We start from the raw sequence: 24,388 nt of genomic DNA, 5'->3' as shown, positions 1-24,388 counted from the left end.
ATCTATTCAAGAACTGTACTTATCCAGAGTGAGCAAAAGGGCTGTTAAAATCACTCTGGACCCCTCACATCCAGCACACTCCCTCTTTGAACTGTTGCCATCTGGTCGACGCTACAGAGCACTTAGCACCAGAACGACCAGACACAGGAACAGTTTCTTCCCTCAGGCAATCCATCTTATGAACAGCTGATAATAACTGTGGGACACACTACACTATTTATATTTATATACACTACACTTTTTATCCAACACACATACTTAGCGTACACGTAAATCTTTTGCACATAATATACATGTACATACATGGAACACACTATACTACTTATATTTATATTTATATACACATACACTTATCTATCCAAACACACATACTTAGCGTACAGTTAAAACTTTTCCACATAATATACATGTACATACATAAATGCTCTTTTTAATATACCTGCCATACATTGTCAATTTGTATATTGTCAATCCTTACCCACCTATTTGTATTTTTTATTCCTTATTGTGTTTTTTGTTCTGTCGCTGTTATGTTGCACTGCGGAGCTCTGTCACGAAAACAAATTCCTCGTATGTGTGAACATACCTGGCAATAAAGCTCATTCTGATTCTGATTCTGAACAATACATGCATTACATGCCTGCTTGCTGTCATCTTCACTCTCTGCAATGAATGACCCTGTCTCAGAGTCCGGTTTCCCGTTATAGTTGGATTTGTATCAATAGATACTTTCAATTAAAAGGTGTTAGAGCAATCCTTAATACAAGTTCACTGACTTAATAGTAGAAGCCTGAAGCTCAAATACCATGTTCAGAAAAGACAATTAAGCATTCTACAGAGCGCCTACATGATAGGTAAAATATGAGAAACAAATAAAATAAAAAAAATGAAGTATTTCAATGTCTTTCCTGTTCACTGCAATTACATTTTATATAATTTGCTCTGTAGAATGCATTATTCATATTCATATTTACACTTAGTCACATTCCTATAGCACAACTTGCAAATATATTCAATAACAAGATAATATAGCAAATTTATAATTATATGAACTCACCTTCAACTTGAATTACCCAGTCCCGCCAGTAGCCAATTGCGACCTCCTCCAAAGCCCTCCTACTGCTTCCTCTTTGAGAGTACTCAATTTTGAAGAGGTCCAGTAAAGTGGCAGCCGACAAGGTGGGTGCTCCACCACAAAACAGCTCCTCCAGAATTGATGAGTGCCCCTCTAAGGCATTTAGGACCCCTAACGTCTCCAGTCCTTCTTTCAATCTTTCAATAAGAAGTACATATGTTCTCAGATGCAAACATGTAGGATTATATAACACGTGTAAAAAGTAATTGTAAAATCAACAGAAGAGTTATGTCAATATTTGGCATGCAAGACAAATTTACATACAAGTAACAAATTAAGGGAAATATCTGAAACCCCTACAGTGAGTGTTTATTATTTTTACCTTTCATTTTCATCTGTCAATAAATATATTCATAATGTATGAGTGATCAAGCAGTTCATCTTACTGTTTAAGGGGCATCTCCATCCGTCCCTCCACATAATAATTTAGGGCTGCTTGGACCAGGTCATCCCTCTCTTGTAGAGTCGAAACCCTACCCAATGCACCAAGCATGTGGAGGCTGTTTGATGCCTCCACCATGGCTGTGCGGGCCTCTTCTACGGTCTCTGCCCTTTGGATCTAAAAGTTGAAGTTGGTCGAATAAGAGGTTCTCTTAAGATTATAGTCTTTTTGTTTATGTCAATGTGAACTGTTAATGGCAATAAAAAACAATACTCTTTTACATCAACAAGACCAAAGACAGATTTGTAAATTACCTTGTCCAGTTGATCATGCAGCTCTCTGTCATCCACTTCTGTTATGTCCACTGGGGGAGCAGGGAGCCCTGACAGTTGTGCTTACATCCGTTTGGATAGCACACGGGGTCCCACCCCACCATGGACAAGGCAGACAGAGAACATCATACCCAAGACTTTGTAAGTTCCCCTGGACAAGCCTAGAACAATTGGCATGAAAATACTTTATTTTTTCTCTCTTAGAGTTTGTGGTAACTAACTTAAGCTTTGAAAAATCTGAATTGTCCCCCAAGATTTATTTAAATTATGTCCTATACTAGTAAGTCTGAATTACATGTGGTAAAAGGCAAAGCATTTTACATGAAAACTCTTTTTTTACCCAGCAATTTATTATGCAGTGCACTCCACAATTACATGTACAGGCAATTGCCAGCATGCAGAAGTGTATATATATGGACAGCAATGATATCCAAGCTGGCATACATATGCTAATACATACTAATTAACTTACGGCATGTTGTTGGGAAAGGCAATGCAACTGTTCTAATTAAAAGAGGTTTGTTATTCGAAAAATGTACAATAAAAATACTGCATTTTGGGGGAAGCCATCCCTGTCTGGTGGTATAGCCATATTATCAGCATCTTAAATACGTAAATCACACTCAGGCGCTTTTATATTTGTAAAAAGTTTGACAGCTATGCACATTTAAATTTGCATCAGGCCAGAGATATAGCCATAAACTTCTACACACACTCAAGCTTTTGGCTTCATAAAGCACTATACAGTGGAAAAGAATGCATAAGTAAAAATTGGCACTACTAATAAATATATACAATAAGTAGAGAGAGGGCATACAATATGGTTATGTTAATAATAAAAAAATAAAAATGTTACCTAGTATCCGTGTCTGTTGTGCTGGTGGATGCAGACGAAAAATTGTTAGCTGTGGAGGCTGGATAAAGTACAGAGGAAACTGCTGAGGCAGGAGGAACAGCAGCTGAGATGACACCAGAAGGCATTACATTGTCATAAGACTCCTGTTTAAAGCAAAATGAAAGCATTGGCTTACTCTGAAGCGGTAGTTTAAAACTGTGTGTGATAGAAAAAGTGATTGAGCTGTGTAGAGAGAACTGAATGGATCCCTGTTTTTCACTATTATTCACTATTGCAGCATCATTATTTAAAGTGATAATGTAATAAAGTCACCATTTTGTGCTTTCTTGAATAACAGCTTAGACTTCACATCATAGACCTGTAGACTTGGGCTTGATTTAAGCAACTCATAGTTTCATCAAACTGTAAATGGTATATCAATATGCACTATGTAAATTAGAGTGCATTACACAAACACTACTTACAATTAATGTGACTTCAACTTCAGCAATTTCACGTTTGGAAAAAAACAAAAAAAAGGCAGACAGACTAATATATGTATTACCCTTTTGTGCTAAACAGATGTTGAACCATCTTTGAACATTATGAACAGTGCATGTTTAATCTGTTTTTTTAATGTTGTCAGGCCATGTAATTAAAATCAATTCTAATAGAGCTTGTGCTCATCTTGTATTCTTTATCCAAAAGTATTCTCTCTTTTATGTCTACAATGCAAATTATAAAAGTTTACAAAGGCATTCCTAAAAGACTTCGACATGTCTAAATCAATTACAACATTTATTAGTTAAAGGAGATTAAAGTTGTGGGTGTTGGCTATTTTAAAGTTAATGTTAAAGGGGTCATGAACTGGCTTTTTTCATTTTTTTATATTGTTGTCTGAGGTCAACTTATGATGTTCGCTTGGTTTTTACATTCAAAAACACCAAAATGAACAAGTAATAGGCTATTTTCTACCCTAGTTTTGAGCCTAGCTCCTGAAATGCTTTTATGGGCGTGCCGCATTGAAGACTTGGAAGTAAACGCCCACTGCTATGATTGGATAACAGTTTTGCATATTATTATGAGTTTCATGTAATGCTGGAATCAGTGGGCGGGGCTAAACCAGCCGTGTTGAAGTAGGCGTTGATCTTCTGCGGAGATGGTGTTTGATACCCTTGCTTTGACCTCCTAGATCCCCGCTGTGAAAAACCTGTCGTTTGCTGTGCCTGGTGTCAATAAAAACTTTTATTGGACTAACAAGGAATGTTTTCAGTTCTCAAATTTATAGGATATTCTTATAGTATGATGACATATTAAATGTCAAAAGCTGAAGGAAAATTTTATTTCTCAGTTCATCACCCCTTTAAATAATCACAGTTTGCAGTCCAAAAAGAAACAAATGTAGAAATTACCTCTTCAGGTCCAACCCATTGAACAAAAAAGGTAGTTGATTGGGTGATGAAGTCGGCAATAATACCAGTTGATGAGGCCGTTATGGCCAAATCTGGATTATGTGATCTCAGGCAGAGGAATTCAGTGGCAGACCCTACAGCTCCTGCATAGCATATAAGATTCTAGGAAAGGGGGACAAGAAACAATTGAAAACTTGTGTAAATCATAAAACTCACAACAAGATGCATATATATCTGGCTGGTACGTCTTCTTTTCTTCTTACTTGTATGTTGTTTTGCAGCTGAAAATCTCTCCGTGTTCGAGAGCCGTCAGGGTAATGGAACTGGAAGGTGATTCCAGACTCCAAAGGGAAACTTGCTACTAGTTCCCTCCTCTCACTGATCACCTGTGTAACGACAGGCCTTTATTATTTACTTCAGTGAAATTCTTTATATACAAAACAAATTTAAGCTTACTTTCTTGTTCTAATGTGATGGCACATTAGAAAATAATTTTCAATTAATCAAATAAATGGACACTCTGTTCACTACTCCAGCCAAAACAGCATCATCTTTTTATTTGTAGCCTCAATTATCATGGTATTTTATTTAGAGATATTGACCATTTATTGCTGTCATAATTGCCTTGATCACAGCAGTGATTAATTATATTCAGCAAAGCAAACATTATGTCTCTTTGAGTAGTTTTATTCATTTTGAACAGCAATGACTTTTAGATATGAGGTATAATACGGTGTTGTTTGATGGACCACCATTAAGAAGAGATTAACGCATTCTAGGCTTTGGCATTTTTGTAGCCTCGCGACAATAGGAAGAACATAAGAAATTACACTGACTGCATCCTTTTAGGTTTTGTCCATATTTTTCTCTCCATTTTAAATCCCTGTGAACCAGAAGTTGCAACCAACTTCAAATCAGTGTTGTGATATATTTCCATTTGAAATGGAATATTGAATAGAGGAAATGGTTTATTTTTGCCCCACCTACACTCCATCCCTCGCTCATAGCAGACGGTTCGAGAGGATTGGTTAGGGATATTCAAACTGATGTCATCAGGGAAGGAATTCAATTCCAGAGTGGAAGCAAATGTTCTGATTTTAATTAAAGACTACCACGACAAAGACATTTTTTTTTCTCTATGTATTAACTTGCACAGATTAATTGGTCACTACAAGACTTAGTAATGTGATCTAACAAAGTAACTAGGGAACATTTTTATTTCATAACGACTTGAATGCTGAAGAAGAAATGCTGCTCAAACATGGACCACAGTTGATTATCTGAACTTGCCTGTAGTCGTCTCTCCTCCAGTCTTTCCCTTCTTCTCTCATTTTCCAGCTGTAAAATACATGTCATTACTGTAGTTAAATAACTATGCCCCCGGAACTTCTATTGTGTTTCTGTGGAACTGAAATGACCTTCTGTTGGTCCAAGAGCAATGATTCTTCATAAGCTGAATCTTGCTCTTGAATGAGTCGCCTCCTGTCCTCTATACTCTCCTGTTAAACAGTTATAGAATTTGTACAAATCCAACATGGTGGCAAACAAACAGACAACCATTTAAAGGCACAAAATTTCACTATAACATATTTAAACTGACTGTCAGTGTGTTATTGAATAACTTGTTCTGGTTAGTGCTCCACCAACCTATTCTATCCATAGAAAGGTATATAAATTAAGTTGTAGATTATAGTTATATACTGAAGTGAAGTGAAATACATATTGCTAGCAAGATTATCTTAAGGATTACAATGCTATGCTTACCGTTTCACCACCAGCATGATGACCTTGAAGCAAAATGTCACTTTCATTGATGACCTTCACAGGAACAGGCAGACAAACAGAAATAAAAAAAACTGTAACGACTCCATTAAAAACACAGGTCAGGAAAAATTTGGTGTGGTAAAGCCAGGGACACAACAATTCAACTACCTTAGGTGAGATGTACAAAAAGAGAATAGTTAATCGATAAGTCAAGTCACCTTCATTTATATAGTACTTTTAACAATATAGATTGTTTTAAAGCAGATTTACAGTGATAATAAAAGTTTAAATAGGATTTCAGTAAGTTGGCTCTCTCAAGCCAACTTAATTAAAGTAACAGAGATTGTTTAGGCTTTACAGCAGCTCTAGAATAAAGTTATTGTCCAGATAAAGCAAGTTTTTGATTGATTAATTTCTGTTAAATCATTAGTTATTACTGTATAATACTGTGATGTAGTTGCAAAATTCACAAAGTACTTTTGTTCAAGTTTAATATGTATAATAAAACGTACAGGGAAAATGTCTTCCTCCTCCTCAGATGCAATGTCACCAACCTTAGGTGAAGTGCACAAAAGAGTAAATAGTACTGTATGCTGTAGTTGCAAATTTCTCATAATACTTTGGATCACGTTTAATATTTATAAAACGTACAGGGGAAATGTCTTCCTCCTCCTCAGGATCCATCTGCACACTTTCTAGTCCTTCCTCCTCCTCAGATGCAATGACAACAACCTTAGGTGAAGTGCACAAAAGAGTAAATAGTTAATACTGTATTGATGGATTTTTTTGGGGTGGCTTGCCAATGTATTAGATTTCTCTGATAAATAAAACAGGTAAGCTTCAGATCCTCTGGTGAGAAGAATTTCTTGAAGGTAACTTCTTCAGCAGCGACTAGTGGCAATTTTAAACCATAGTTATGTTTTTGGGACAGAGCCTTACTGCAGATACAAAACGGAAGATATGGCACTGCTAAAACCTCCCACTGGAGATTTCTGCAATACATAGTTGATACTAAACAGGAACATACTAGAGAGATGAGATATGCATTCTAATCCCGGCTCGGACAATCTGACGTCCCTAATCTAAATGCTTTAGGTTTAAGATATATACAATCATTCAGTATGATGTAGTTGCAAAATTGACAAAGTAATTTGATTCACATTTCATATGTACAAAACTTACAGGTATAATGTCTTCCTCCTCCTCAGGATCCACCTGCAGATTTTCTATTTCCTCAGACCCCTCAGATGAAATGTCACCAACCTTAAGTGAAATATACATCCAACATAAAGAAGAAAGCATTTGCTCTCACATCATGATATCCGTTAAGGCACAAAAATGGCTTACTGATGTATTTGAAGAGACGCTGTCCTCAGACAATTCCAGGGGCTCCTATTTAACAAAGACAACATGTTTTTTACAAATAAAAGTTTCTGTCGCCATTATAGCACAACATTTCATACTGATGAATGTGTAGACATTATTGGTGTATTTTATTACATTTTATTACAATTAAAATATTTACTAGTTTCATCGCAAGGTGTGCTTTAGAATCTTGCTTGTTTATTAAAGTCGACCCTATTTAGTTTGTAAGAGCATATTACTAGTCTTGTGGTGAACAATTCATTCGTGCAAGTTAATACACAGAATAAATTTGTTTGCCATGGTAATCTTTAATCAACATCTGAAAAGTTACTTCCGGTCTGGGATGGCGCTGCTTTTCTAATGACGTCAGTTTGATGGCTTGGGTAGAAAACGCTAAACCACTCCTCAAACCGTTAGTCTGCTATGAGCAGAGAGACTGAGAGGAGGAGCGCTAAAGTAAACCCGGCCCTCTGTTCAATATTCCCTTTCACTGGGAAATACGTCACAACATTGGAGAAAAACGCAACTTCCAGTTCACAGGAACTTTAAACTAATGCTAGTAAATGGTCATTAAATCATACTTGTAAAATAAATGTATATGAATACAATACAGAAAATAAACTCATTCTGTAAGTTAATTAGCTAACACTAACGTTTTGAAATTAAGTGTTCCAGTGGGTGTACTGATAAAGTAAAAAACATGAACAAATGTTTTACATCTGCTTGTTGTAAGGGTAATTGTCCTTCATATATATACTTGTATGATGCATGTAAAACCACAGATGTAGGATAAAAAAGCATGCTTGATAACTAATTACCTTTGGCCGTATGTAAAGAGCGGACCGGCCCAGCTCTTTACGAACTGACACTGGGGATGAAGTGTTTGAAGTAAGAGCCAACACACATCTGAATCGGTCAACTCTACACAACTCAAAGTCTCTATAATTCAGTCTAGGAAACGTCTTCCAGAGCAGATCTTTTAGGTCTGCCTCAGGCATGTCACAAGGAATGTCTATCCTTTTCATTTCTGTGGCTGAAAAATGATAATGATGTTAATAAAGCATCCCACAGTCTTACCAATAAAATATTTTGTGAATATCAAATGAGGTTAATTTACCAAAATTGCTATTAAATGTCACCATACTGTGGTCAAGCAACAAAGCCACACGAATTTTAAAAGCTGGACGAGGATCATTTCTTGCTTTCCTATGAAACAAAACATATCATTAATAAAGCAATACAATTTAATGTACAGAGGCTGTCAATTTCTTCCATATTACCCTCCATTTGCATCGCCTTGAGCAGATGATCTTAAAAAAGAAGCAAACGTGTTATTTGGTGTTAATAAGTAAAAAAAAAAAAAACATTCTGCCTATACATAAAATATAGCAGCCTTGATCTAGTAAGCTAATTAAATGTTGATACTACAGTAAGTGTTGAATAGGCAACTTTACTTGGTTAACCAATAGCAGGTATACACACCTGTTGCTGCACAGATTAACATGCTCTTCAAGTCTATGCAGAGGCACCTCACAGCAACAAATATTGCACCTTTCCATTACAACATTCTGAAAACACAGAACAGATCACATTTCAAATAATTGTATTTGTACAAAAAGGGGAAAAAAACATAGATTAAACAATATTATTAGCTTTAATTTGTGATGTTGTTATACAAAGAAATTCATTATTTCACTCTAAATTTTTTTTTAAATAAAATAAACTTTATTACAGTTACCTCTGCCGTATCTTCCTGACGTACAAGAGGAATGCTGTTTTGAATCGGTACAATATAAGCAACCGCTTTGTTTAGGCCACTCTCCAGTCTAAGATATGGGATACTGTACCCTTCTGGTGGCATTGGTATGTCAACCAGTTGACGACCCCTGGCTGTACGCATTATTTTAAATGGACCTGCTCTCTTTAATGCAGGGAACTCCTCTCCAATTTTTTTGGTAAAATCTGCAAAGGATCCATTCATATCCTCAAATCTCACTTTTTTTTTCCCAAGCCCGCTTAATTTTAAAATAATGTTTTCCTCTGGTGTGGGTACAGTATTGCATGATGGACTTGCCATGCAATAGAATTCATGCTCCCATGCAGAAGGGCCGAACCTGTGATGGGCTCTTGAGGACCTTATATTTACATATGGTTGAAAGAGTCTACTAAGGGCTGGCCTGGTGCGCATGTTTACAGGTGTGCAAGTTTGTAATAGAGATGCTGACTGGAGAGCGGATGCTGTATGCACAGAAGAGGGGCTGAAGAGAGAGGGTGTGCAAAGGTTTGAAGAGAAGGACATGGGAGATGGGGATGATGTTAAACATCTGGTTGTTGCTGGGGTGGAAGCCAGTGGTTGTGCAGTAGATGGCACTTGAGACAAAGGTGTAGAGGTAGGGTTTAGCAGCAAATTATTGGCCATTTCTAGGAACCTAGCTGCTTGTTCCAATCGTGTGTTACTGCTGAAATGGGGAAAAAATGTACAAATAGAAAATATCATGGAGACTGTGAAAGGTATGGAATAAATTCACATGTACAGCACAGTCATTACCTTAAATTGTGTCAAAGGGGTGATGAACTGAGAAATTGATTTATAAGAATATCCTGGAAATTTCATGGAACTGAAAACGTTACTTGTTAGTCAATTAAAATCTTTAATTGACAGCAGTCAGCAGGCACAGCGAACGACAGGTTTAAGACCGCCTTAAGACCGCCTTAAGACCTTTTTCCGCCTTAAAGGGATAGTTCACCCAAAAATGAAAATTCTGTCAGTCATGTTGTTCCAGCCCCGTAAGACTTTCGTTCATCTTCGGAACACAAATTAAGATATTTTTGATGAAATCTGAGAGATATCTTACTCCTCCATAGGCTTCTTAAGGGATAAAAACTTTAATAACCAGAATAGTTATTAAATACATCGTTAAAATAGTCCAAACGACTACAGTGGCTCAATCATATGTTTATCAAGTGACGAGAATACTTTTTGTGCGCAAAAACAAACAAAACTAACGACTTTATTCCACTATTCATTATGTTTTCCGTGGGCCTGAGTGTGTTTACTTAGTAAAACTGCGCAGCGCGTCTGTGTTGCACGTCATCACGTAGGCTCACTATTGGCCGACGCTGATCATGTGTGTGATGCGTGTGACGTGCAACACAGACGCGCTGCGCAGTTTTTTGGGTGAACTATCCCTTTAAGACATCTAGCCTGATATCTATGTATCAAACACCGCAGAAGAAGATCAACGCCTACTTACAACACTGCCTGTTTAGCTCCGCCCACTGATTCCAGCATTACATGAAACTCAAATTAGAATATGCAAAACTGTTATCCAATCATAGCAGTGGGCGTTTACCTGCAAGTCTTGAATTCGGCACGCCCATAAAAACCGTGCGTTTCAGGAGCTAGGCTCAAAACCAGGGTAGAAAATACTTATTCATTTTGACGTTTTTTTAATGTAAAAACCAAGCGAACGTCATAAGTTGACTTCAGACAACAATATATTTTATTTTAAAAAGCCAGTTCATGACCCCTTTAAGTTTAAACACCAACCAGCTGAAAAAAGTATTCAGAGTCAGCAGACCTCATTTAAGGCATTTACTTTCCAATTTTAACAATTTAAACAATTAAATGAAAAGACCGTTTTTTTTGGTTCGTGGTTTATCACTTTAACGTTTATGGTTGAAATATTTCATTCGAGCAAATAAACCACATGATAGATTAAAAAAAGCCTCGTCGTCTATAGTGCTGAGTTGCAGTAGGCTATCGCCTAGGCCTAAAAGTGACGTTAAATATCGCAAGCACAGAATTTTGGCACGGCATTGTGTATGGTTAATTATTTTATTTGACAACAAGCAATAAAAATTATTTCCTATCAGTGATTCATTGTCCTACTGAAAAATAAATTGAACATGAACCAACTCTGAATAAACGTTAATTTCTTATTTAACCACAAACAAAAATGAGATATAGATTTTGTAAAACCAAACTAAAAGAAAGGCTGTTAGCCTAAGTATCTGTAGGCCTACATTCAAAATGCTGTTGTTCACTAATGATTATGTTAACAAAATAAATGTTGTATGTATGTATATAACAATAGATGAAATAAAAGTCCAATACCTTGAATCTTCAGCTGACATTATTGAGCTTCTTGACGTCTGCCTGCCAGATTTTAAACCGTGCGGGAACCAGACAGTAAATAAACGGCGGGAACAGGAAGCGTCGCAATTCAATTGGCGGGCTGTATAGAGATGTCCTTAAAGGAACATTCCGGCGGATATATACAGTCAAGATATTCGCTGCATATTGATTAGCACTTAAATCATTTTAAAATAAGTATTTTGTTATGTAAGTAGGTAAGAAAATAAATGGTTCAAGGTTAGAAAAGAGGCAATCAAAATTACCTCTAAAAATAACTTAAATATTACTACTTTGAAATAGTAACTTTATTAACTTTGTGTGCATTGCTGTGGCTAATAAGAGGCTACTGTAAAGTAGAGGGGCGTACACTATTGACAAAGTATTTTATCTTATCCTCTTTAGAGTCGTCCTTTCTAGCTAGGAGTTTTAGCTTAAAACCTATTCACAAAACTCTAAGCAGCAAGTTTTACTAAGAAATCTTACTATTGGTTTAGGGCGGGGTTGACCTGTTGCTGTGAATAAGTGTTTTTTTTAGAGCGGTCTTTTAAATCACCCACATTTATAAAAACAAACAAAAAAAACTGTAAAACACCACTTAATAAAACATCAGAGAAATCATATTTATACATATTTAAAGAAAATTCTAAAATACACAAATTATACAGAGATAAAAACTAAAATACTAAATTCATTTTATTTGACAAGCAGCTGTAGGTCTGCTATTCTAAATTATTTATCGATTACATTTAGCAGTTTGACAAAAGATAACAAAACATTTAATAAGGTTAGAAAATGCCTTATAAAGGCAAAAAATTGCCCCTTGCCCAAATAAACTCATAGGCCTATGTATGGTAGAATCACAGCCAGCGACTTAGCATACCAAAAAATATGTATGCAAGTATTTTCTAGACAAGTGTTATAAATATAAAAAAATAACATTTGTTATTTACAAATTACTAATTAGCCTACAACACAACTTTCTAAACATTTAAATATTAACAGTGATAGTTTCGCCAAACATTATTGCGTATCGTTGTATGTATATTACCTACCTTATTCTAGTAGAATATCTACCTTTTTTCAGCTCAATGCCCTTAATAAAATCATGGGCAAGAGTTATCAGCAGGGCTGGAAATGGGGGGGTGGGGGGACGCGTGGGGACGGAGTGGGGGGAGTGAATTTCGAGGGGGGACGGCGTTCCAGTTGAAAAAAAAAAATGGTTATATTATTATTATTATAATTATTTTTTTGGTGGACATTGTAACGATTACTATATTTTATCTACAATATAATAGCTACATAAACGTAGCACATGATAATAAAAACTTAGAGGGATATTGATATTTATCAATGGCATTCTGTAAAATTGGCTGCGCTATGTCGTCTTTTGTTATTGGCCAATGCCTGCAGACTGCAGCCAATGGAAATGCTTCTCTATCAGTGCGCGTCTTTCTTACTACTCACAGAACTTCACAACAGACCGCTTGAGGTAAATAAATAATATTGGATGATGAACTGTAATATTGTTCGAAAATCTGAATAGAAACCGTTACTTTAACAGATGTCATAACAGAAACTTTCGTATGGGTAAGCCCTATTAGCTGAAATGATCCGGTCTAAAATAATAAAAAAAATGGCCATCTTAAAATTAACCGGTTGTTTTGTTCGAAAAGAGCTTTTCGGATTTCGAAAATCGAATTTCCGTTACATGTATCGAGTAAAAAAAAAAAAAAAAAAAGTGACAGATCCAGAAACGCACACTGTAGGCTAATCCAGAAATACATGCGTGAGATGCACAAAACAGGCACGGCGCCAGGATTCCAGTTTTGAATGGGCCAGACCAATTGTGGTAGGCCTTAAATTAAAAACGTTAAATTAAAAACGTTATCCAATCACTGTTTAACCTAAGAAAAATTACTGACTAATATACTGTTATATTATCTGTGAGTATAATATAAATTTTAATAGCTTGATGCTCTTTGAACATTTTGTTGCATTGTAAAAAGTTTCGGTGCATAGGACGGAACTATCCACGATCGCTCTCCATGGTTCTGACCAAAGAAGAGCGCTTTGGAATCTCAATTACGCATCGCATCATACCTGGCATTGTCTCTTAGTGCGCTACGAAGACTCTTGAGGTATAACTTAACTAAAGGTATGCTACCACTAAAGGTATACTACCGCTAAAGGTATACCATTGCTAGGCGTCTTCAGGGCTATCATCCACTCGCTGGCGCCCTCCTAGCAACGGCGCTGGTCGCGAGAAAGATGACATGGATAAGAGTTTTTTTTTTTGTTTTTTTTGTAGAAAGACTCTTTTTAAAAGATTTTCGTTTTGTATAAATTGTATCTTAATTTTGATCAATGTTTTATCAAACAATTAGGCTACCTGTATTTAATAAATAAGAAAAAAATAGCCTAGCAGACAATGTAATAAGATGCCGGCACGATCACTTGCATTTCACGTGAATGGAGGGCGCCGAAACTCAGCTTGTGCCTCACAGATTTTAGAAATAGGCTATCTATTATAGAAAGCTTGGAATGTCTACTTTTAAACGAAAATATTCAAAACCAAAAGAAATAGGCTACTCTCTGATTATGAAATCCATATGAAGTGTGCATTTCTCTCTGGCTTAGTCCGCATCGTCAACTTCATCTTTGCAGCGACACAGAAAACACCAGTTTATTAATAAACAATTAAATGTCTCCTTGCTAATTTAGACACATTCATAATCATTACTTTTACCGGTTCTTTGTGACGCTCATTATCCTGTGTATATAGCCTATTTAAGGAATTAAAATAATATACGATTTGTCCACGAATGGCTTTATGAAAAACTACTAGTCAACTAGAAAAATGTTTTTAGTCGGAGGCAGCCCATATTCCGCATATTTTCGAACCAGGCAGCAGGCCATTCTGGGTTGAGCGAGCGACCCTGCGGAATGAGCGAGCGGAGCGAATATTCAGAAATGCGCTCTCCGCTCACGAGCTCTGATCGGAACAAACCCGAACCACTGCTGAACTTGCGCAGAAACATCACAATAGACATAACCAGCTTTTTAAATTTGTTTTTAAAACTAAACATTTAGACTATTTTAGCACAATGATGAGCTTATTGCCGATTTTTTATAATTCTTGACAAAATTAGAATATATTAAAAGTTTTTTCTTTTTGAAGAAAGAATGGTGAAGCTGCTCTCTCTTACATAATTTGTTAAAAAAGATAAATCAGCTACATCAAAAACAAAATTGTATTGATATAATAATGATTTTAGAAATGTCTAAACTTAAATCTAAAAGAGATAATACACATTGAGTAATCCTCTGGAGCCATATAGTGGTTGTAGGTAAAACTAGTCTTTGATCATGAAAGTTTTTGTTTTGGCAAATAAATAATAAAAATACCATAATTCCCCATAAAGGACTGAGTGGCAGCATTTGTTTAAAAAAAAACACATAAAAAGGGAAATTTGACAACAAATCTGAAATATATTCTTTACAGAATGTCGAAAGCTACGCAAATGGATCACTGCAATTCTGAATTCCAGGCAGCGAAAGGTGGATTTGCAGTTATCATTTTGAAAAAAATATGGGTATTTAGGGGTATATTTATGAAAAACACAACGTTTTGTTTTTATTATTTGCAATAGCTGACCCCAGGGGGTAAAATGAAACATGAAAAAATTTTTTTTAGATAATTTAGTTATTATTGATTATAAAGGTTTTTAAACATCTGAAAGGTAATCTAAAGCCAGATGACCTCTTTTTTTTTTTTTTTTTTTTCAAAATAGAGTCCGTCCAGTGAATTTTGCCCATTTCCACCACTGGTTATCAGTGTTGACAAACTTCTAAAACGCTGCAGGTTTTATACCATTGGTTATTCCTCAGTGCATTCTCACGCTTCACAACACAACACAACATTAATTAAAATAATATTAAGTAGAGGAATTGTGGGTGGAAGAATTTGCATTTATTTGTACAAATGTAATGGAATTGTTCAAAGTAAATTTTTGTATCAGATTGAAAAGTAATACAAAATTATTTCCTATCAGTGATTCATTGTCCTACTGAAAAATAAATTGAACATGAACCAACTCTGAATTGTTAGGGGTTAACAGTTTAGGACCCAAGGACCAGATGTTTGAAAGAAGACCCGGAGTCAGAATTATAAAAAATAGAAGAAAAGTTTTACTGAAGATAGTTTGCAGTTTCATCAGAAGTCAGCTTCAAGACTCACACAGGAGTTCGTAGGCCGCCCCGTTGACAGTTACAAAGATCACAGCAGTTATGCCATTTACAAGGTCTAAGCCTTGTCATTGCTTATAGGTTGAATGATTCTGATTGGCTAAGAAATAGATAAACATAGTAATTTTCCACACATATACAGATAGACAGAAGCATCACTCCATAGATTATGCCGTTGACACTCAGACCCTGAAGTTAGGCACGTCGTGACCTTCTAGGTCGCAGATTTTGTTTGCTGGGTGCCAGCATGTCCCGAACAACAACTCAGTCAATCTCCTACAATGCCAGTGGTTTCTTAACCTATAAGCAAGAAGACTAACACACACACACTGACACATAGCTTTTCCAAGGTTGAATTCGGCCCGGCTCTAACTATAAGTTTCGTCTCAAAACATCATGATAACAAGTTCTTTCTCTCAAAGATAGGAAACTTTAGTCTAAATGGAAAGTAAGGCTTTAACTGAGAAATGGTCCCTTAAACTATAGACTTCAATGACCCCAATGTGTTTTAACATGCGGAAGATCTTTCTCAAACACAAAACAAGTCCTTATTTCATTTCTAGAAGCCGGGATAAATAGGCATTCAGATATCAAATACAGACATTAAAAGAATGCATGAAAAGAACATTTCAGTAATCACACTGGTAACTTCCATAACAAAGTAAAATCTCCAGAGAAGTCATTCAACTCATGTGATATTTAGAAGGAAAAAGTATTGATTAATCCCTTGATTATAATCACTCATTACATATACATTGAAGCAGCAGTGGATTCCAATCCACTCCCTTCAGAATAAATGTTAATGTCTTATTTAACCACAAACAAAAATGAGATATAGATTTTGTAAAACCAAACTAAAAGAAAGGCTGTTAGCCTAAGTATCTGTAGGCCTACATTCAAAATGCTGTTGTTCACTAATGATTATGTTAACAAAATAAACGTTGTACATGTATATACACCAAGCGACTTTTTCTTTGGCCAAAAGAAAAGAAAAAAATGATCTCACAAGTTTTCTGCCAAATAGTTCTGGGCTGATCTTAGGCACTGAATGTAAATGTCAATGCCAAAGACATCACTGGTCATGAATGGGTCAATGGTTTGGCTCAAGTAAGCCTCAATTTCATCCTGTAGGGCAGGTGGCGCTTCTGGAACAAGGACTTCGCCGATAGCATCTGGAACTGCAACAGGCGCATCCCAGTCGATTCCAAATGTGTTTGAATCCACCTAGAAAAACATTCATAATACAAATTAAACTTAAGAACACCATTAAGATTTGTTCACTAACATGTTGGGAGATAAATTAATTATTTATATTTAATTATATACAATATATAATTATTGTAATTATTTAAAAAGCAGTGATATTTTAAAAGCTTTTTAAAATAAGAGAGCTTACTGTGTTCTGAATTTGCTGGGGACCCATAACTTGGCCAGCTAACCACAGCTGATTCGGTGACCTGTTCCCTTCACTGGAAAGGGAATGGTTGTCCCATGTCCTCATAAATAGCTGAAGATGATGGTTCAGCCTTGGTAGCATCACGTAGTGAAGGCAGATCAAGTGAAGGTCCTGGTCAGGATCCAACTGGAAAAGCTCTTCAAGATGTCGGAAGGCGGCATAATAGTTGCAAAGTACGCAGCACCACACATCACGCCACAGCCGTTCAATTCGCTGGTTATGGACACTTTTTCCAGTGATGAAGCTGTTACGTTCTATTAAAACAAAAGGTGTGTAAATTAAAACAGAAAAACACAATAATATTTTCATAGATAACATGGATTTAGCACAGCTCTTGCACTGGAAAGAAACATCTTTACATTTTGCAATACAGTTTATATTGCAATAAGTAGGATTGAGGTTAACTACCTGATCCTCTTTCTGGATGCTCCAACATAAACCTGGCCACCTCCACATTTTCCCCACCTTTATCACTTCTCACTCTGTGAGGTAGACCAAGTTCATGGATGGCTCCAAGAAAGCAGTCTAGAAAAGTAGCCGCACTATTGTTGTTATTGCCCCTTAGGTACATGATCTTCCTACTGAAGCCGTCAATGCCACCATGGACAACAATTCTCCACCTAACAGGCACAGACACAAGAAAACTACATTAATTAAGGGCCAATGTTATGTACACATTCAGTGTTTGATGACAATGCTTACCGAACAAGTTTGTGGTTGCCATCAATGTGCCACAAAGACAAAGGACCTGGCACAGAATATGGCCGCCTTTGTGTAATCTGTAGGTCCAGGCCACGCAACACTGTCCCCACAGGATCAACTTGCCTCATTGTCTCCATTATCCGATTACGAGTAACCCTTGAAACATTCAGAATAAGGTCATTATAAATGCTACACACGAAAATTCATTTATCGGGGAATAATTCTAAAAAGGGGTCTATAAATAAAATAGAAATCAAGTACTTAAACGCTGTTTAAAAAATAATAATAATAATAATTGTACTTATTATCCTAATCAAACAAATTTTTACCAATAAGTAACATAACATCTTGTCATCTTGTTAACAACATAACATCGGCAAGGGGTGGGACTATTAACTGTCCAATGGCATTCTAATCTGCAACTATTTATTTCACGTAGGTCTCCGCGGAGCTGTAATGAGTTGTTCCAAATGATGGGCGTTTTCTCAATATTGCTACTTGATTTGCTCGTGCGTTTTATTTTTTATGTGTGGGCAGGGACATCGTTATTGATTGGCTTGTTCGTTTTGAACCGGCGCTGCACAGACCGATCGGTTAATGACATCAAAGTACCTTGAGAGCGAATAGAGAGCAGACGGCTTGTATGCTTTTGAATCGCTCTCACGGCAATTTGATGTCATTCACCGATCGGCCTGTGCAGCGCCGGTTCAAGTCGAACAAGCCTATGATTAGAAACACCCACCGGTTTAAAAAACACTCCAAAATTGAGAAACGCATTAGGACATTCATAAGTAATAAAAGACAATCACAAATTATGTTTCATGCCGACTATTACATCGGATTATCTACAAATATACAAACAATATCATATAATAAAACGTGCAAAATTGTTCATTTTTCAAATGTAGCCTACAATTTGTAGGGGGGAAAATATATCCTATAAGTTTAAAGGTCATACCTTATGCCTACGGATCTCAGGTGGCCATCAACAATCCTGTATCCACAGTTCGGGTACTGTCCAATGAAGTTCTCAATGACGACTTTCAAGTTTTCCGAACTGATGTCAGAATATGTTTGTCGTACGGAAAGTTTGTACGCCTTCATCCACCTCCTAATGGTTGAATAGGATACTCCATACATCCTTGCGATTTCATGCACTCGAAAACGTTGTTCCAGTAAAAACTGCAGTTGTTCTTTCCCTACTACCATATTTTGTCCACGCTCTTCAAAGTGTAGGCCTGCTACACCAACTTCTGGTGCTAGAAGCTCCAAACTGCTGTGTAAAAAAAAAAAATCTCATCCTCTCTCGGCAATGAATCAACCGCAGCTAAACGATAAAGAACTTGAACAACACTTTCCAGCCGATAATATATATAATCCGTTTCTTGCGGTCTTTGCAGAAGTACAGTCCTTATCGAGTTTAATTGTTCAGAGATCTGCTCCAAAAACTCGCGGGAGACTGGCACGGGATGTCTGGGGGGGAGAGAATAGGCTATTAATGTGTCAACTAAATAATTTAAAAGATTGAGTTTTAATAAATAGAATGGCTAAATTGTTATATAATAACTCACCCATCCATGGCGTCCATGACCCAGCAAGGTTTCGAAATTCAAAATCTGCGTGATTTGGGCGGAGACTTTCCTGTTTTGTTTTAAAGTAACAAATAGTTATAAAGATTGTCTCATCATCAGGTATTTCGTAGGTAGTCCAAATAGGTGGTTCCATAGATATCATATAAAGGCTAGATGTCTCGTCCGCGCTGCTGGCCAATGGAGCTCGACATCCGCACACGGCGGCCATCTTACCACAGGGTGCTCGCTCACTCATAACATGGTGCATGTACTTTTAAATAACCATAACTTGCTCAATTTTCTACTGATTTTCAAACGGTTTGGTTTGTTATAAACGCCAGAGATGTAGCTATTATACTGCATACATATGAATAATTATGTTCAAAATGTTTAAGCATTCAGAATTATAGCCACGTTAATAACGTTTGTAAGAAACCAAACCGTTTGTAAATCCGTCCAGATTTCAGCGAGATAAGAGGATTTGTGTGCGTGCTGCTCACTCACCTTAATTCACAGAGCCCTGTGGTACGATGGCCGCCGGTGATGCCGGAAGTGACTCTGCCTTAAGACATCTAGCCTTTATATGATATCTGTGGGTGGTTCATGGAAAAAATAGTAGGCATATCCCAGAGTGCAGTCTGGACGATGGGGCGGGGCCTATTTTTTAGTCTATGGGCGGAGCGACACATTTGAATTGCCAGCCCGAATTGCCTGGCAACCGACGTCACTGCGCAGTGCATTCTGGGACGTAAACGATATAGCGCCGCCATTTTGTGAGGCCACATCCTTTCATTTACTGTCGGCGAGACGTTTATATAGCGACTGTCTATGCTTAAAACAACCGTAAAAGGGAATTGCCTAGCAATCTCATTGGTGTAGTAGACGATTCAGGTGCTCTGAGCATGCTCAGTACTGTAAGATTTAGGAGAATGATTCGGCCATATTAAATAAATATTAAATGCTAACTTTAATCTTTTCTTTTTTTATCGATTTACCATAGTAATTTTACTAAGCTATAGACTATATTGGCTAATGTTTTATTGTAGGCTACTTAAGACACAGAATAGATACAAAATATTGTTTAAAAAAGAATGCTTAGGCCTACTTGGCTAATAAAGTTGTCATTCACTTGGCTTCTTTAAATTTCCATCAAGATCGGTAGATCAGAACAAACACAGGATTTTATGCAATTTTTAGTAATTAGTCATTTGAAGTCATTTGAAAGACAATTCTATGTGTTAAAAAAATAATAAAGATGTGATGGCTGTTGTCTGTGGTTTGTTTATTGACTTGGAGCTTAGGCTCCCATGGTTATAGTCTGAAATTGCTATTAACTGTATATTCCTCAAATCTTCTTGGAATGTTGCTCCATGATCAAAAAGGATGTGGATTCTGAGATGTTACATTTACTAAATCCCCTTGCACATAGCCTGCTGTTTGCCCTGAATGTCCTTTTACAGTTTCTCTCAGTCACTTTGGTAGATTTCTTGAATAATCCTTAAGATTAGCAAACCAGTAAATGATTTTCTCAAAATAATTCATAGTAACACCACACAATGGATTACCTGCAAAAGCCTGTAACCTGCTCAAAATCTTTAGTTCATCTCTCAAAAGTCATGTATTTATGTCAATGAACATATAGTGCCATCAGAATGAATAGTCCTTGTGTCATTGTTCACAAACAAGAGTCAAAATGATTAGTCATGCTGTCAATATAACAGTGTTCACTATTTTCAGATTTAACCTATGGCTACGATTTACATTTATATTCTTTATATCACAATGACATGTGTGTGTGTGTGTGTGTGTGTGTGTGTATATATATATATATATATATATATATATATATATATATATATATGTGTGTGTGTGTGTGTGTGTGTGTATATATATATATATATATATATATATATATATATATATATATATATATATGTGTGTGTGTGTGTGTGTGTGTGTGTGTGTGTGTGTAGTTCAGATACAAAAGCCATCTGAAATGTTCTTCTAGAATTATAATTTTTATCAAGCTCATATGTTTAAGTTCAGGAAATTCACTTAAATGGCAATGAAAATTACCTATTAGTTATCATTTAAGTGAAATCACTGAACTTAAACATATGAGCTTGATAAAAATGATCGTTCTAGGAAAAAAATTCAGATGGCTTTTGTATCAGAACTCTTCATTCATATATTATATATATATATACACATATATATATATACACATACATACACACACACTCTGTATATGTGTGTGTGTGTGTGTGTGTGTTACATTGTCTCTATAAAGTATATTTGCTGTATTATGTAATGCAAGTGGAGTACGTATACAGTATTACAGTACAGAAAACAAAGTCTGATTACACACCTGTTCTGTCTACAAACTTTTGAATGATTGAAGACACTGTTGTTCTCCTAACATTCGCCTTTACCTTTTGACACCCCGTCATTGTAAGGTCATGACTGATAACATTGTCTGCAATAGTGTCCTTATTTCATTAGAAACATGTCCACAATCTTGACCTCTTCCACTGTTTTGCCTCCGTACCCTTCTTCCACCACACATCATTACTCCTCTTCTTCGACTGTTGACCCTGTTTGTTTCTGTGTTGTTCTTCCATTATCTAAATGTGTGACATTGAGTTGTGCTCTGTCAATTGCTTGTCAAATGAAGCTTCATGAGCTATTTCAGAGACCTAGTTGATTTAATGCTTTACATTCCCCTTAATTAGTGAAATGTACAATTTATAGCCAAGACACTGTCATTAAAATGTTAAAATGTAGCATGTCATGGGACAACCAACAACAGCACATACATTTAGACTATACCCATATTTCTATTTATAACGCAGCCACTTTAAATTCACATAATGTTTCACTTCTGAGTAACAGAAATATATATATATATATATAATGAAAATGAATTGCCAACATACCAAGGATATAAAAAAATACCAAGTAAAACACAAATTTGTAAATATTTGTTTGAATGTTTCTGTTATGAGCAGTTTTTAGAAAACCAGAAAGCCTGTAAATAAACAATATATTAATGACTGGCATTTCACACAATAGGCTAGTCAATGAAAATACAGTTCCAAACAGCACCACAGCAGAACAACTGCAATTGTCTAAACAGAGTAGGCTAGTTGTGTGGATGTTAAAATATATTTGTGTTTTTGAAAGAATAGGTTGAACATCAACCAGTAATCTCAATAGAACAGGGCCTTGGCGCCATCTACTGGCAATTATATTGATATTTAGTAGTTTAATATTTATTTAGCCTCCGTTCATTTCGGCATTTACAACTCGGTTTAAATGAGCTTGCTAGAAGTTCATAGTACGATTTTTTTATAACATCGAATTTAAGAATATAATTAAGTAATGCATCCACTCTACTATGGAGCTTTTTTTATTATTATTATTGTAGCCTATAGCCTATTTCATATTCCCATGCATGATCGGGCATAATATATTCCAAAATACATTCAAAGACTTTTTCTGTTGAGATTAGATTTTTCTTTTTTTATGTATTCAAACCTAAATAGTATTTTCTTAATATTCTTCGAGGATGTTAAAAGCTAGGTCTATGTTAAATAGCTATTAATGTGATTTTCTCTGCTGGAAATTACTTCATCTAATTTAATAATAGCTTAAATGATCAAATCTTCTAGCCCACACTGTTCGAACAGTGTCTCAAATAAGACAAGTCCATTCAATTCAATTCAATTCAATTCAAATTTAGTTGTTGGCTACAGCGCTTTTCACAAAACATATAGTTTCAAAACAGCTTTACAGAAAATGCATTTCAGAAATGTACATATAAAAATACAGTTAGTTAGTCAGTCATTTATTAATCCAACAAGCAGCTGCATAAAAGTACGTGCGCTATTTTTAAATTAGCCAAGGCACGTTTTGCGTTCAAACGGGCAGACGTGCAGACGTTCAGACGGGCAGACGTTCTCCACACGCACGTTATCACGTCTTTAAGCTTGGTTAGGAAAGAAATGACACAAAGCGAGCGCCATACACATACTATTTTTGATAAATTTCTTACGTACGCCGTTGTCACGTCGCCGCCTATGATTGGTTCCAACAGTGACGTCGCCGCGGGTCTGTCGTCTGACGTCTCTATCAATCCCATTCAAAAATTCACACGGGCTGACGGCCCTTCTTCAGGGTAGACTTAGAAAAGTCATTATCTACCCGCCATAGGTGGCCTTAAACTCCTCTCCTGTCATTAATACACTGTGGTCTATGATGCTGAAAGCGTGTCACGGCAGAGATATATATGGCGTTATTTTACTGACACATGTCGAGAGGGCATTAGTGTAGCGCGAAAGCACATTAATGCATTAATACAATGCGCGAGCACAGTTCTCTCCGCTTGCGCGCAGATTTATGGAAAGCCAAAGTAGCACGTTCTTAGCGTGCGCTTTGGGATTGTGGACAACGCGCGTTTTGGTGTATCCAAACGCGCGTCCTTGACGTGTGATTTACTGTAAAAACGCACGTTCTTAGCGTGCGCTTTGGAGTCACCAAAGACGCGCGTTTTTGATGTGCGTTTATCATAATAGAAACGGGCGTCCAAGACGTGCGTTTTGAGTCGGACAAAACACGCGTTTTGAACGTGTAAACAGGTCAACCAAACTGGCGTTGCAAACGTCTTTTGAAGTATCCAAACAGGCGAAAGAAACGTGCGCTCTCATAGTGTTTTCAAAATGGCACGTCGGAAGCGTGTGCTCACTTCATAGGGCAGGAGTCTGTAATGCTTTGTCCGCTATATATGGGCTATTACGGTAGCCTGAGGCATGGCTGCCGCATACATAGATATATATATATATATTTTCCACTCAGTCATAATGAGGGATGTTATGTTGTATGTTATGTTGACACGTTTTAATTGTATGTTGTTAAGCTTCATTAAAGAAATGTGTCTGATACACTCTCTTTTATAGATCAGTGGTGTGGTACAGTTTAGCCTACATGATGTCAGTTGTTGTTAATTTTAGCTGCTATCTAACGTTACCTCTGTAGCACCATGTAATGATATT

This window comes from Carassius carassius, unplaced genomic scaffold (genome assembly GCF_963082965.1).
Source record: "Carassius carassius unplaced genomic scaffold, fCarCar2.1 SCAFFOLD_56, whole genome shotgun sequence".
In the NCBI taxonomy this organism is placed as follows: domain Eukaryota; kingdom Metazoa; phylum Chordata; class Actinopteri; order Cypriniformes; family Cyprinidae; genus Carassius; species Carassius carassius.
This window is presented reverse-complemented; position numbering follows the sequence as displayed.